The following is a 13,682-nucleotide window of genomic DNA, read 5'->3' on the forward strand; positions in this document are numbered from 1 at the left end:
TTATGCATTGAGCTCACAAGAATATCAGGCTTGCTTATATGACAAGGCACTTGATAGTGAGAAAAAAAGGCAATAGACAGGGATAAATAAAATGAATGTGCAGATTTATCTGGTATGGGTGGAGTGGTTTCAAATCAACTTTGGCCATTAGATGGTTCCTTATTGGAGTAAATTTCTTTCCAAAGAGAGAAGTTCAGGATCTAAGAATATTTTCACGTATGGTTCTAAAGGGAATGGGGGTTCAGATTCATCACTATATACAAAATATATGCATAAAAAAATATCCTTTCGTGATGAGGGTCCTCCCAGAAATGTTAAGTACTCGATAACCTGTTATTATGCAAGACAATTTGATGCCCTTTGGCAAACGTTTTGTCCAATAGAAATGGACTTTAGATTGTCACAAAGTCACTGCAATAAATGGGGAACTCAAGGAGGAAAGAGGAATGTATTTTTTGCAAAATCCTTGGATGAAATATTTATTATTAGGCAAGTCACCAGGATAGAGTTAAAGTCTTTTATGAAGTTTGCCACAGAATACTTCAAATCTCTGTATAACTCATTAAGTTCTGGAAACCCCACATGTTTGGAAAAAATCCTTGGTATTTATTAAGTTGGATACTCATGAGTCATATTATTGTTTATTCTATATTTGACTATATGTGTGTGCATGCTACATAATGTGTTTATATTTTAGGTCACTATAAAGAATGAAATTGGTGGCAAAGAGATTGGGATGGAACTAATGGTAATGGAAAATCTGTTGTTTGGAAGAAATGTAACACAATTTTATGACCTCAAAGGTTGTGGTCACTCCCATTACAATTCAGATTCATTAGGAAACAAAAAAGTTCTTCTGGAGAAGAATCTCTTAGAGACCATGCCAACTGCTACAATATTTCTCGGGAATAAAGCTAAGTGCCTTTTGGAGAGAGTAGTCTTGAATGATACTTAATTTCTTATGGTAAATATAGTTTTCATTTTTCTTAATCAACCATAATTGTAATATTAGTTTCAATTTTTTGTTGAGCTAGTTGGTTATCATGATTGTGTGCAATGTGTGTTTGCAGTCAATTGATGTCATGGATTGTTCATTACTTGTTGGAGTTGATGAAGAGTGTTGTGAGCTAGTTTTAGGTGTTATTGATTTTATGAGATAGTAGATGTGGGACAAGAATCTAGATACCTAGGCAAAAGCTTCTGGTATTCTTGGTGGTCCAAAAAATATATAACCAATAGCTTTATCTCCAAAGCAGTACAAGAAGCATTTACGAAAGGCCATGTCTACATAATTTTTTATGGTTCCAATTTAGTGGTCTCCTCCAGCTATCAGCCCTTGTCCGTTGCATATTGACAAAAACGAAGATTGTTCTTCAGTTTTGACAAAAGAAGATAGTGGGGATCAAGATGCTTAGTACCTTACACCATGCAAACCATTATGCAGTCTGCAAAGCCAACACAATAACCTTATTCACCATGTACATTTTGAAAATTTCCCTTGAAAAGGACAATGGAAATCATAGAAGCTACTTGTCCCTAGGATTGGTCCAATTGATTATTTCCTTTGTATTAGATATTTGTATTCTTATTTCTCTGATTGCCAATAAGATTTAGGATTGTTGATATTGTAGGCAATCCAAAATTTGTGTAGATCATTATGATATAGTTCATATGTCTTATAGGTTTACATGTCACACATCAATTGTTCATGCAATGATCTGTTTTGGTAACAATTGACTCATATAATTTCTTTGAAATATATTTTCTCAATTTTCCATTTTAGGTAACGTTATCAACAATTTCAGCTGCTTGGGTCAAAGCATGTATCTATCAACATTTGAGAGATGAATACACTATTTATTTTTCCTCGTTTCAAATTTCAATACATGAAGTTTAGTTTACATTTTTGATAAATTCAATTGTTCTTGCTATGATGTTTTTTATGTAGTGAAGTTTCCTAATGATTGCGACAATATTACTTTTGAAAACTGAGTATTCTTTACCAAAGGTATATGCTCTTGATATTGCACTTTTATGATAGGAGAAAGAAACAAGTATTCACATTCAAATATTTCGTTCTTTTGTGACCATCATTTACATGAATGAGTCGGGAGTTCCTTGATTTGAAAGGTTTTGAGGAGCATATTTTAAGTTCCTCATGTGGATCTAGTTATCCATTGAAGTAAGATGTGCCCATCTTCTTTTTATTTTCCTCTTTAATTCTTCTTATAATTTCTTCTGGTTGAATATTGTCTTTCATTTACTAGTCTGATTATCTTCAATGCTTTAATATTGAACTTGTTTTATGCCATGAATAAATGATTCTCGTTGATTTTAAAATGCCTCTTTGACTAACTTTTTCCAACCAACTAAAGTTAGTGTATTAATACCATCTTTTGAACTCAAAAGGTTTCTAAATTCATCATTGCAAGTGATATGATTTTGTTTGTCCTTGATGAGAAGTATCAAAATGTTTTCTTTCATGTTTCTATCCTTTCAATGGTTGGTACATCGTATGTAAGTTTTGATTTCTTGTTTTTCTCCATTAAGGTATATTGAGTATTCAACTGAACATATTGAGTATCTTATATGTAACTATTTTTCCCTTCATCCACTTTTCATAACTTCTGTAACCATTAGGTAGGGACCTGTAGCTTCAATGTTATTTTTTCTTGTTTAGTAAAATATTTTCCAAGAGTTTACAAAGTTTTATAATCTATGGGAAGTTGTAGAATTTCCAATTTATAAAGTTTGAAGGTCTAATTTTATAAAGTCTAATTCTTTAAAGGGTGCTAGCTCAATGGAAGACCACCTTCTTTACAAGCAAGAGGTTGGTGGTTCGATTCCATTGTGCCCTAATATTCATATAGAATGGTGATGATCAGTTTTTGATGACAAAGTCTCTTTTGACCATCACTAATGAGTTATGGTGACATTTTTCATCGCTCACCAAAAATATGAAATGGTGACGGTCAAAAAACACCACCATATATATGCATCAATAGTGACAACCATGAAAGGTCCATCACCAAAATCATTGTTGTTCATATGAAATGGTGATGGTCAATGAATGTCACCATATATATGCATCAATAGTGATGACCATGAAAGGTCCATCACAATAAATCATTGTTGTTCATATGAAATGGTGACAGTCATTATCGTCATTATAATCATTATTTGTAACAGACACTGAATGTCACCACAACACCTGTACTTTTGGCGACACCACCTTTGGTGACGTTCATTTTTTTGGTGACAAAGGCTAAGGTCTGTCACCATTGCTCATATGAAATAGTGATGGTCATTATCCTTAATTGTAAATCATTATTGGTGACGGACCTTGAATTTGACAACAATGTCTATACTTTTGACGAAGCCACCTTTGGTGACGTTCAGTTTTTGGTGACAGAGGCTCTTTTGACGTCACTAGTGAGCTTATGGTGACATTTTTCGGCCCTCACCAATGACATTTTTCTTGTAGTGCATTGAGCTCACTAAGAATTGGGATGTGGTGGTGTTAAGGCAAAGCAATGAACGAATGAGGAAAGGTAGATTATGGCTCCACGTTGCACATGTAAGCCCATAAGGAAAATCTCGGAGGGAAAACAAAGGCGCATAGGTAAAAATGGTTGGGATAACAAAATCAGAAGATAGAAATATGGCCAACAAGTGACATTCCATCAAGTCACAAAGAACGTGTTGGGACACATTTTTTATGGAATTTTCATGTGTTAAAATAACCAAGATCACGGAGGAATTTGCACTGCAAACTAAGCCCTCGGGGATTAAGGTGCAAAAGAGCCCAACAGAGTTATGTTTGGTGTTGTTTAAACTACTTGGGACGAGAATTTTACATGGAATTGAAGCAATAAAAAGGTGTTTGGGGATTATTGAAAAGTAGATCTATAGATATTGTCATTTAGCAGGGCACTAAAGAAAAAGGCACTTGGGCAAAAATAAGGTGATTGCGGGTCATTCTTAATGCTAAAAGCATGAAACAAGTCGACATATTTTGGAGTTTGGCAATTATGCCAAACATAACAATAGAACACTAAAGCTTGAAATCAAACACATGAACGAGTTGGAAGCATTATAAAAAACAAAAAGTTAAGAGACAAATTTAGTAGCTTGGATAAATCTAGAGATTCACCAAAAATAGAAAGTCCCAGCTAAATCCTGTAAAAAATCCAAAAAAGAAACATGTGAGGAGTATTTGAAAATTTAGAGAGAAGATGAAAATGACTTGACAAAAGAAAGAAAAAGTCACAAATAGAAGATTCATGCAAGCAATCAAGTGCAAAAGAACTAAATATTTAACTCCAAAAATATCAGTCCAAATTTCATTATAAGTAGAGTGCAACAATACATCTGTGTTGGTTGTGAGGATGTGTGAGAGGTTGTTGGTGTAAAAATATGCATAGTGTGAGTATGCATCATGGATGAATCAAAGATAAATTTTGGTGTCTGAAAGGTGTTGAGAAGCCAAAGAATTAATTGGTGAATGGAGTTTTTAATGGTGAAATATGAAATTATAAAGTATTGATGTTGTTGGTGTGTTTGGGGATTTTCCCAGGAATCGGAGAATTGCTGAAGGTGTTTATGTTGTTTGTGATAAGTGAATGATATTAGAAATTTATTTTTTTATGAAATAAAGTGGCCTTTTTATTTGAGTGTTAAAATGGATGAAATATGGATCAATAGGGCCAACAAGTGGTAGCTTGCAGTCCAGGGGCAAGAGTCCCTTTCAACAATGGTTGATAAACAAGCATGGAAAAGAGTCCCTTTAAGCAATGATTGATAAATGAGTAGGGGTAAGAGTCCCTTTTAGTGAAGATACATAAACAAGAAGGGGAAGTAGTCCCTTTTAGTGAATATTAATATATGAGTAGGGGCAGTAATCCCTTGTTGAGAAGTGTAGTAAGAAAGGCTCAATTTGTCTTAGCCTTGGTCAAATTAAGAAAATTCAAAATTTTTGTATCAGCAAACAACTTGGAGGTAGCTAACTAAGATGAAATGGCTCTTGTCACTCAATCATCTTAGTAAATTTGAGTTAGAGGGATTGGAGTTCAGTTATGCATGTGCCATTGCTAATTTATAGCAGTCTAATTCAGTTATTTCTAGTTGTACTCAATTAAACTAGTTATAACAATTATATAGAATTAGTTGGAGGTTAGTTGCACAATGGGACAATAGTCTAACTCAAGTATCATCTAGTTAACTGATCAATCAACCAAAAATAGCTCACGCATGCAAGGAATTTGAATTTCTCATTTGTGGTGGGGATTCCAAGGCAGTGTAACATCAGTTGTAAAATAGTGTTGAGTGTACAAGTGTTGCATGCAATCAATGATCGATCCTTGGGAATTATGCAATCATTTTATAGGAAATTCCTAAAGAATAGGTGTGAATTTCCTCAGGATTTGTGCAAGGAAATAGGGGCCTTCGTGAGAAAATATTTGGCTAAGTGTTGTCTAGAGCTTGTTCATTGAGCAGGAGAATAATTATTCTTTTGCAGGTTCAGCTTAGAGTTGGAGCTAGAAATTGTAATAGATTATATATTCATCTAATTAATACAAAGAGGATTGAGGGGTTTTTCCTAGTTGATTTCCCCTTGAAATCACTATGTATTTTTGGTTTTTCTCATTGCATGTCTCTGCATGTTGTTCTAAATTGTGAATTTCATTCCACAGATCAGTAGAGTAGAATGGTGTCTCATGGTTTTCAGTTAAAATTCTTGAGTAGTTGAAATTTCTATCAAATTTCTACATGGTATCAAAGCCCTAAATTCACATTAGAACAAGTATTTCAAAATTGTCTCTCAAGAATTTCAAATTTCCATACTTCTTACAATAGTTTTTTCTTCATGATTGGGAGGATTTCTTTCAATGAATTGAGATTGGAGTATTCCCTAGAGGGTAGCTTGAATTTCATATCCTAGAAGGATCGAATGGAAGTAGTGCTCGATGACAATGGTGTGTTATAATATGTTAAAAAATACATTTCAAAACCTCCATAGTCAGATGCACAACAATTAGATCAATGGAAGAAGGATGTTGCAAAGACAAAGAGAATTCTTCTGGAAGTTCTGATGGACCATGTGGTCTCAAATATCCATGGAAAGAAACACCATTTTCTATGTGGAAGGCACTGATTGAACTATTCAAAAATAACAATGACCATAGGAAATTGGCCTTGAAAGACAAACTTTGAAACATTAAGATGCAAAAGAATGCTATTATTCCATAGTATCTCACTAGATTTACACAAGTTCGGGATGAGCTTGGAGGGGTTGGTGTGACTATTATAGAAGATGACCTAGTGAGCTTAGCTATTCTAAGCCTTCCAAAATCTTGGCATGACTATGAGGACTTTGTGAATGGAAGGGAAAAATTACCAAAATAGGAAAGGTTATGGTCCAATTTAGTTCAAGAACAGTTCAGGAGAATTAATCATGATGGAACGTCATTTAGAGCACATGATGAAGAAAATTGTTCTTTGGTTGGAAAGGGGAATAAGGGAAAAGGGAAGAAAAACTAAAGAAATCCTGAATCTAGCCAAAATAATGGAAAGAAGTAATACTTGAGCAAGATCAAGTGCTTCCACTTCCATGAGTTCAAGAACTATGTAACAAAATGTCTGCACAAAAATTCTACCAAGAAGCCTTCAGGAGGAGCAGCAAGTGAAGCACTGGCTTCACAATTTGAATTATATTTAACCTTAATAGCATGCATGGACAACACTATTATGGGGAGTGTGTGGTACCTTGATTCTGGTGCATCATTCCATATGACAAGGTGCAAGGAGTTTTTTTAGTAGTGAGGACGAGAATTATCTCCAAATGCATATCAAAATGGGGGATTATGGGAGGTACAGTGCTACAGGATTTGGTACTATCACCTTTGAGAGGGAGAAAGCCTCTTCTCTTTGATTAAAAGATGTTATGTTTGTACCCGGGTTGAAAAATAACCTGATATCTGTAGCATTTTTGGAGGATTGTGGCTATGATGTGATATTTGGAAAAGGAAAATCCTTTCTAAGACACATAGCTACCGGGCAAGTGAAGTAAATCAGGGTTCAAGTGAAGAACCTATATAAACTAGAGGTGGGAGATTGTGATGCATTGAGCAAAAAGTCTGATAAAGTGTCGAGTAGAGATTTTAGTGTACTATGGCATAGGATATTAGGTCATCTACACCATGGTGCCTTAAAAATCATGCATCAAAATACCATTGGTCTCCCTAAACGCTCTTGACTAGTAGGGTATCTACAAGGGCTACACATTGGGGAATTATGCTAAATCCACTTTCCATGGTCGTGAGAGCAGAGAAAATGTAATCTTGGAGTGAGTTCACTCTGATGTTTGTGGACCCTTTTCTACAGCCTCCACAGTAAGACATAAGTACTATGCTATTTTTATTGACTATTTCTACAGAAAGTGTTGGATCTTATTCATGCGGAAGAAGGATTAATTTTTGTCCAATTTTGTTGAATTCAAGGCACTAGTGAAGAAAGAGATTGGGAAGAAGGTGAAGGATCTCATGAGCGATAATGGAGTTGAATTTGTTTCATAAGCCTTCAAATATTTTTGTGTGAAAGAATGCATTCAAAGAGGGATTATAACACCCCATAACCCACAACATAATGGGGTAGCTTAGAGGAAGAACAAGATCATAGTGGGAGTAGCAAGGGCCATGTTGCATGATCAAGGGTTGTCATTGCATCTATGGGTAGAAGCATGCAACACTGTAGTCTACTTGCAGAACTAGAGTCCTTATAGGATTCTTGGCATGATCGCACTGGGGGAAGCTTTCTCTAGGAGAAACCTTGATGTGTCTAATTTTAGAATTTTTGGAGCTTTAGTTTATTTTCATGTCTCGAAGGATTTGAGGAAGAAACTTAAGCCTATAGCAGAGTTGGGAGACTTTTTAGAATACATTGAAACTCCACACAATTATTTTTTGTATCTTCCTTCACGGAGGATGAAAATTGTGAGGATATATGTCAAGTTCAATGAGGACAAGGCTATGAGATGCTCTTTGGAATGATATTTGAGTATCCCCTCAAAGAAGGATCTTCTAACTCTAAAGGACCTAGATCCTTAGGAGGATTTTGAGGAAGGTGTGGAGAATCCACATGCAGAGGAGTAGATAGGAGGTAGAGTGGAGGCACCCACTCAACCAAAATATTCCAGAGAGGGGAGAAAGACAACCAGAGAAGTTGATATATTGTTACAGGATGCACGGGAGAATGTGGGAGACCCCACATCACAATGTAGGTAGAGGAAGTCGCCTAATAGGTATAATGGGTACATGGATCTCATTACATAGCTCATTGAGACAAAGCCTTCTTCATTTGAGGAAGTAGATCATCAACCAGTTTGGGTTGATGCCATGGTGGAAGAATATGAATCCATCATCAATAATAATGTATGAGAGGGGTGCCAAGGCCAGAAGGGAAATCAATGGTTGGTTCAAAATGGATCTTCAAAGTTAAGAATGCAATAGGTGGAAGAATAGAGAAGTATAAGGCCAGATTTACATCCAAAGGATTGTCTCAAGTTTAGGGATTTGACTATGAGGAAACCTTTGCTCCTGTAACAAGGTATTCATCCATTAGATCAATTCTTGCACTGGTTTCACAGATGGGGTGGATGATCCACCAGATAGATGTAAAAATAGCATTTCTCGATGGTGTTATTGTGGAGGAAGTGTACATAGAACAACCAGAAGGTTTTGAGACTTTTGATTGCGAGTCTCATGTGTGCAAACTCAAGCAAGGATTGTATGTTCTCAAACAACCACCCTGAGCTTGGTACACTAGGATTGATAGTTATATCACTAGATTGGGCTTCACCAAAAGTGAAACAGATGTGTATCTCTATCACATTGTGGTAGATGGGAAGTTGCTTATTCTTGTTTTGTATGTTGATGATTTAATATTGACAAGTGATGAGCAGTTGATCTGCTCTTGTAAAGAGGATCTTGCAAGGGAATTTGATATGAAGGACTTGGGTCTTGTGCATTACTTCCTTGAGCTCAAAGTATGGAAAGGGTATGGGGAATTGTTTGTGTCTCAAGGAAAGTATGCCACCAAGATACTACAAAGATTTTGCATGGATATTTGTAAGCCCATGGAGACACCCCTCTGACCAACTGGAGGAAGGATAATTCCACTTTAGGTGAAGAGGTTGATGCTACCATTTACCAACATCCATTGGTTTCACTAATGTATCTTGTGAAAACATGACCAGATATGTGCTATATATGTTGTCAACTAGCTAAACCAAGTTATCACCAGGTCGACCAAATTGTATTGGAATGCAACAAAGCATGTTTCATGGTACATCAGAGGCACTACCCAATGTGTATTATGGTATAGTTGGATAGAGGGAGTGATATTTCATGGCTTCACAAATGCATATTGGGCAGAGAGTCCATCCGACCAAAAGAGTACATCAGGTGCAATTTTCAACATTAGGTCTGTAGCAATTTCCTGGTACAATAAGAAGCAGAGATATGTGGCACTCGAATCAAAAGAAGTTGAATACATGGTTGCAAGTCAAGAAGCATGTGAGGAAATATGGATGAGAAATATACTTGTGGGACTATTTGGTTAGGAGATGGATCCAACTGTGAACTATTGTGATAATCATAATTACATTAAGCTCTTTAAGAATCTAGTATTTCATGATCGATCCAAGCATATAGATATATGGTATCATCGTTTATAGGATTTTATGTAGAGGAGGATAAATTAATTCTAACTAAGGAACAAGATGTTAACATATTGACAAAGGATTTATTAAGAGGGAAGTTCAAATTACACAACTGTAGGATAGGTGTGGTTGATAATCCCTTTGTTTCTAAGAGGGAGTGTTGGGAAGTGTAGCAAGAAAGCCTCAATTTGTCTTAACCTTGGTCAAATTTGAAATTTACACATCGACATACAACTTCAAGGTAGTTAATTGAGGTGACATAGCTCTTATCACTTCATTAGCTCAGTAAATTCGAGTTAGAGGTCTTGGAGTTCAATTATGCATGTTTGATTGATAATTAATAGAAATCTAGTTTAGTTATTTCTACTTGTACTCAGTTAAACTATTTCTAAATATAGAACTAGTTGGAGGTTAGTTATGCAGTGCGACAACAATCTAACTCAAAGACCATCTAGTTAACTAATAAATCAACCAAAAATAGCTCATGCATGCAAGGAATTCAAATTTCTCAACTATGGTGGAGATTCCAAGTTAGTGTAACATCAATTGTAAACTAGTGTTGAGTGTACAAGTGTTGCATGCAATCAGTGATCAATCCTTGGGGATTGTACAATCATTTTGGAGGAAATTCCTAAAGCATAGGAGCTAATTTCCTTAGGATTCATGAAAGGAAATAGGGTCCTTGGTGAGAAAATATTTGGCTAAGTGTTGGCCAAACCTTGTTCATTGACCAGGAAAACAATTATTATTTTGCAGGTTGAGCTTAAAGATGGAACTAGTAATTGTAATATATTCTTTATTCATATGATTAATTCAAAGAGGATTGAGGGGTTTTCCTGATTTGGGTCCCCTAGAAATCATTGTGTATTTGTGGTTTTTATTATTTCATGTATATGCATGTTGTTCTAAATTGTGAATTTCATTCTGCAAATCGGCAGAGTAGAATTGTGTCATTATTTTCAGTTAGAATCCTTGAGCAGTTGAAATTTATATCAAATTTCTAAACCCCTTTCAGTGAAAAACTAACAAATGAGCAGGGACAAAAATTACTTTCAGTAACAACTAATAAACCTACAAGTAGTAGCTTCTGGGGAAATGATGTAATCAAGCTAAAGCTTGTATTTAGAAAAAAAAAAAAAAAAAAAACAATATTGAAGTCCTATGTATATGTTGCACATGTGATTGATGATGATAATGATGTTTTTCTTTACATGATTGATTACATGAGTGATTGCTAAGGTGTTTGAAAAGTATAATTTGTGAAGAGTTGTAAATTTGGTCACACTACTGATTCACCCCCCCAGTAGTGTCTTGGTTTCCTTTGTTTCTAACACTAACTTCTTAGATATTAATTTCATGTGTTCTTAGCAAGTATACTCTTAGAGTTGAATAGATGTTCATAGAGATGTAACCCTTAAATAAACTCCATTCTTAGAGTCTCTACCTATTTACAATAACAAGACATTTTAATTTAATATATTTAAATGAGACAATATAGTAATTGTACATGAGTCAATTGGATGTAGCTCTAGTGGTTGGAAGAAATGTTGTTATTCTTCCCACTTGGGCTCAAATCCCACATGTGACATCATGGTCTCATAATAAGTATATCCTTCCAAAGGCTTTGAGCCATGTTATATGAGAGTCTCTTGAAGACCCAAAATGTATATTCCTCATATATAATATAAAGATATTATTAAGATAAGAAATAATGTGTGCATGAAAATGTTTTGTGAGCCATATTGATTTTGTTTTGATGTAGAATAACATCACAATGTGGAAAAAATTGTCTTACTATGCATTTTTTCATCCTTAAAACCCCTATGGAATGGTGCCTTTACTATTTGAAGCTTTGATGCCACAAAATAATGAGTTAAAAGGAATTTTATTTTTATTCTTTGGAATCCATGTTGATTATGAAATTCATAGAATCCATGTTGTTGATATCTTATATTGTTTCTAGCTATATAAGATATGAGACTTTCTCATAATTTATTTTGTACAAGCAACAAGTAGAAACATCTCGTCGAAGTTGGGAGGATTTAACTAACATGAATTCTAAGACATTCTCATATATGATTATAAGGTTATGATATTATCTCATAATATTATAAAGTCTCCTAATATTATAAAGTCTCATATAATATATGAGAGCTTCATAGTGCCAATGTTTCATAGGGATGTATATCACCGCGTAAATGTTAGAAATTTATAAAAAATATGTGAGAACTATGTATATTAAGTAGGGTTTTTAAGATGTTCAATTTGTATAAATAATAAAAATATTTAGTTTATATGTAGGTGTTTGACCTGAGTTGTGTATGCTTAAGGGGTAAAATGGTTTATTTGAAATATTTTAAAATTAGTAGAGTAAATTTAAAAATATTTGAAATCCTAAGATTTGATCTTACAATTAGTTATAATTTGTAGTTGTATAATAAGACAACTATACATTATTTTCAATGCCATTAAAGTAAAATGGTGATAGAAGTAGTTCTTACATATTGATAAGATTTAGGTTGGAATATCAAGCTCCCAAATTTAGTGTTTCAAATTAGGCTATTTTTAGTACCCTTCAATACTAAACCAAAATGTAATTATAAAATTAGAAAATAATGTAGGAGATAAATACAGTTTGAGTTATGTTTATTAAATAATAAGACTTTAAAGTACATGAAATTTTATTGCAATCATTTTTATAAATAAAGTTTTCTAACCTCAATAACCTTTGTAGTGGTTATATTCTCCATGTATTCTTAGTAGATATACTCCTATCCGCTTTAGTTTATTATACAATAATTTATTTGATAGATGTTCATAGAGTTGAAACCCATAAATCAGATCCATTATTAGAGTCTATATTTATGTACATTAACATGAAATGTTAATGTAATACATTTAATGATACAATATTTTATTGTGCTTGGGAACACTATGTGAACCATTTTGATGTTGATTCGATGTGTATAACATTACAATAAGGAAACATTTTTTACTCACCAATCATTTTCTTTCAAACTCAAAACTCCTACGGAATGGTGCCTGTAATGTCAGAAGCTTCATGACCACAAAATAATGAGTTGAAAGCACTTGGCTTTTCAGTCTTTGACATCCATGGCAAGTTTGAGACTTTCCCTCCAATTTGTTTCTCTATTATTTTGTGTATGGTCATATAAGATTATGAGACATTCCCATTTTTTATTTTTGTACAAACAACAAGTAGGAACATATCGTTCAATTTTGGAATCTTTAAATAATAAGGCTTGTTACTCTTAACAAATCTTCAACAACTAGGTGGAAAATACTATATTTTATGTTGACAATGGAATTAGATGTTATGTATTGTGTATGAATTATCATGTGTTGATATAAGAGGGATATGTCTTTAAAGGGATTCTAATTTTGAATACTATTGTCATTTGCAATAGTGAGTTAAATTTTGTTTTAACATGTTTTTATTTAAATATATCAATGTGACATAGAGTTTACGCTTTTGGAAGAGGAAACATATAGGAGGGTTGAAGAGGTGAATCACAAGAAAGTTGAGGTAGCACTAAATTAGTTGAAAGAAAAATATAAGAAATGAGAAATAACGAGTTGGGAGAAGTCATGGTTCAACTTTAGATTGAGAAGGAATTAGTTCTTTCTAAAGTAAGAAAGTAGGAAATAGTTGGGTAGTGAAGGGTTAAACTTCTAGGAATGAATTTCTTGATATGCTATTTTCATAATGTCATTTTCATTATAGACATTATTATTGACATATTTTTCAAATGGTAAGAGAAAGAAATAAAATAAATACAATAAGTAGATAGAATGCTGAAGGAGAATATGGGGGATGTTAGGGTCCAACCCTAACCCCTTTATTTATATAATAAGCCCAAGGGGCCTAGTTAGAGTCATAGTTAGTTAGTTGAGTCAATAAAGCTCATAAACGGTTATCTGCATTAATAATAATTGTAAGTGA

At 34.0% G+C, this 13,682-nt stretch overlaps 1 pseudogene; it reads left to right on the forward strand.

The window, feature by feature from the left end:
- Window positions 1-268: 268 nt before the first annotated feature.
- Window positions 269-1,415, forward strand: LOC149169798 (1-phosphatidylinositol-3-phosphate 5-kinase FAB1A-like; annotated as a pseudogene).
- Window positions 1,416-13,682: the final 12,267 nt, after the last annotated feature.

Source organism: Pinus tabuliformis, chromosome 4_2 (genome assembly GCF_031772625.1).
Source record: "Pinus tabuliformis cultivar Carrire ecotype Pingquan chromosome 4_2, CPIR1, whole genome shotgun sequence".
In the NCBI taxonomy this organism is placed as follows: Eukaryota; Viridiplantae; Streptophyta; class Pinopsida; order Pinales; family Pinaceae; genus Pinus; species Pinus tabuliformis.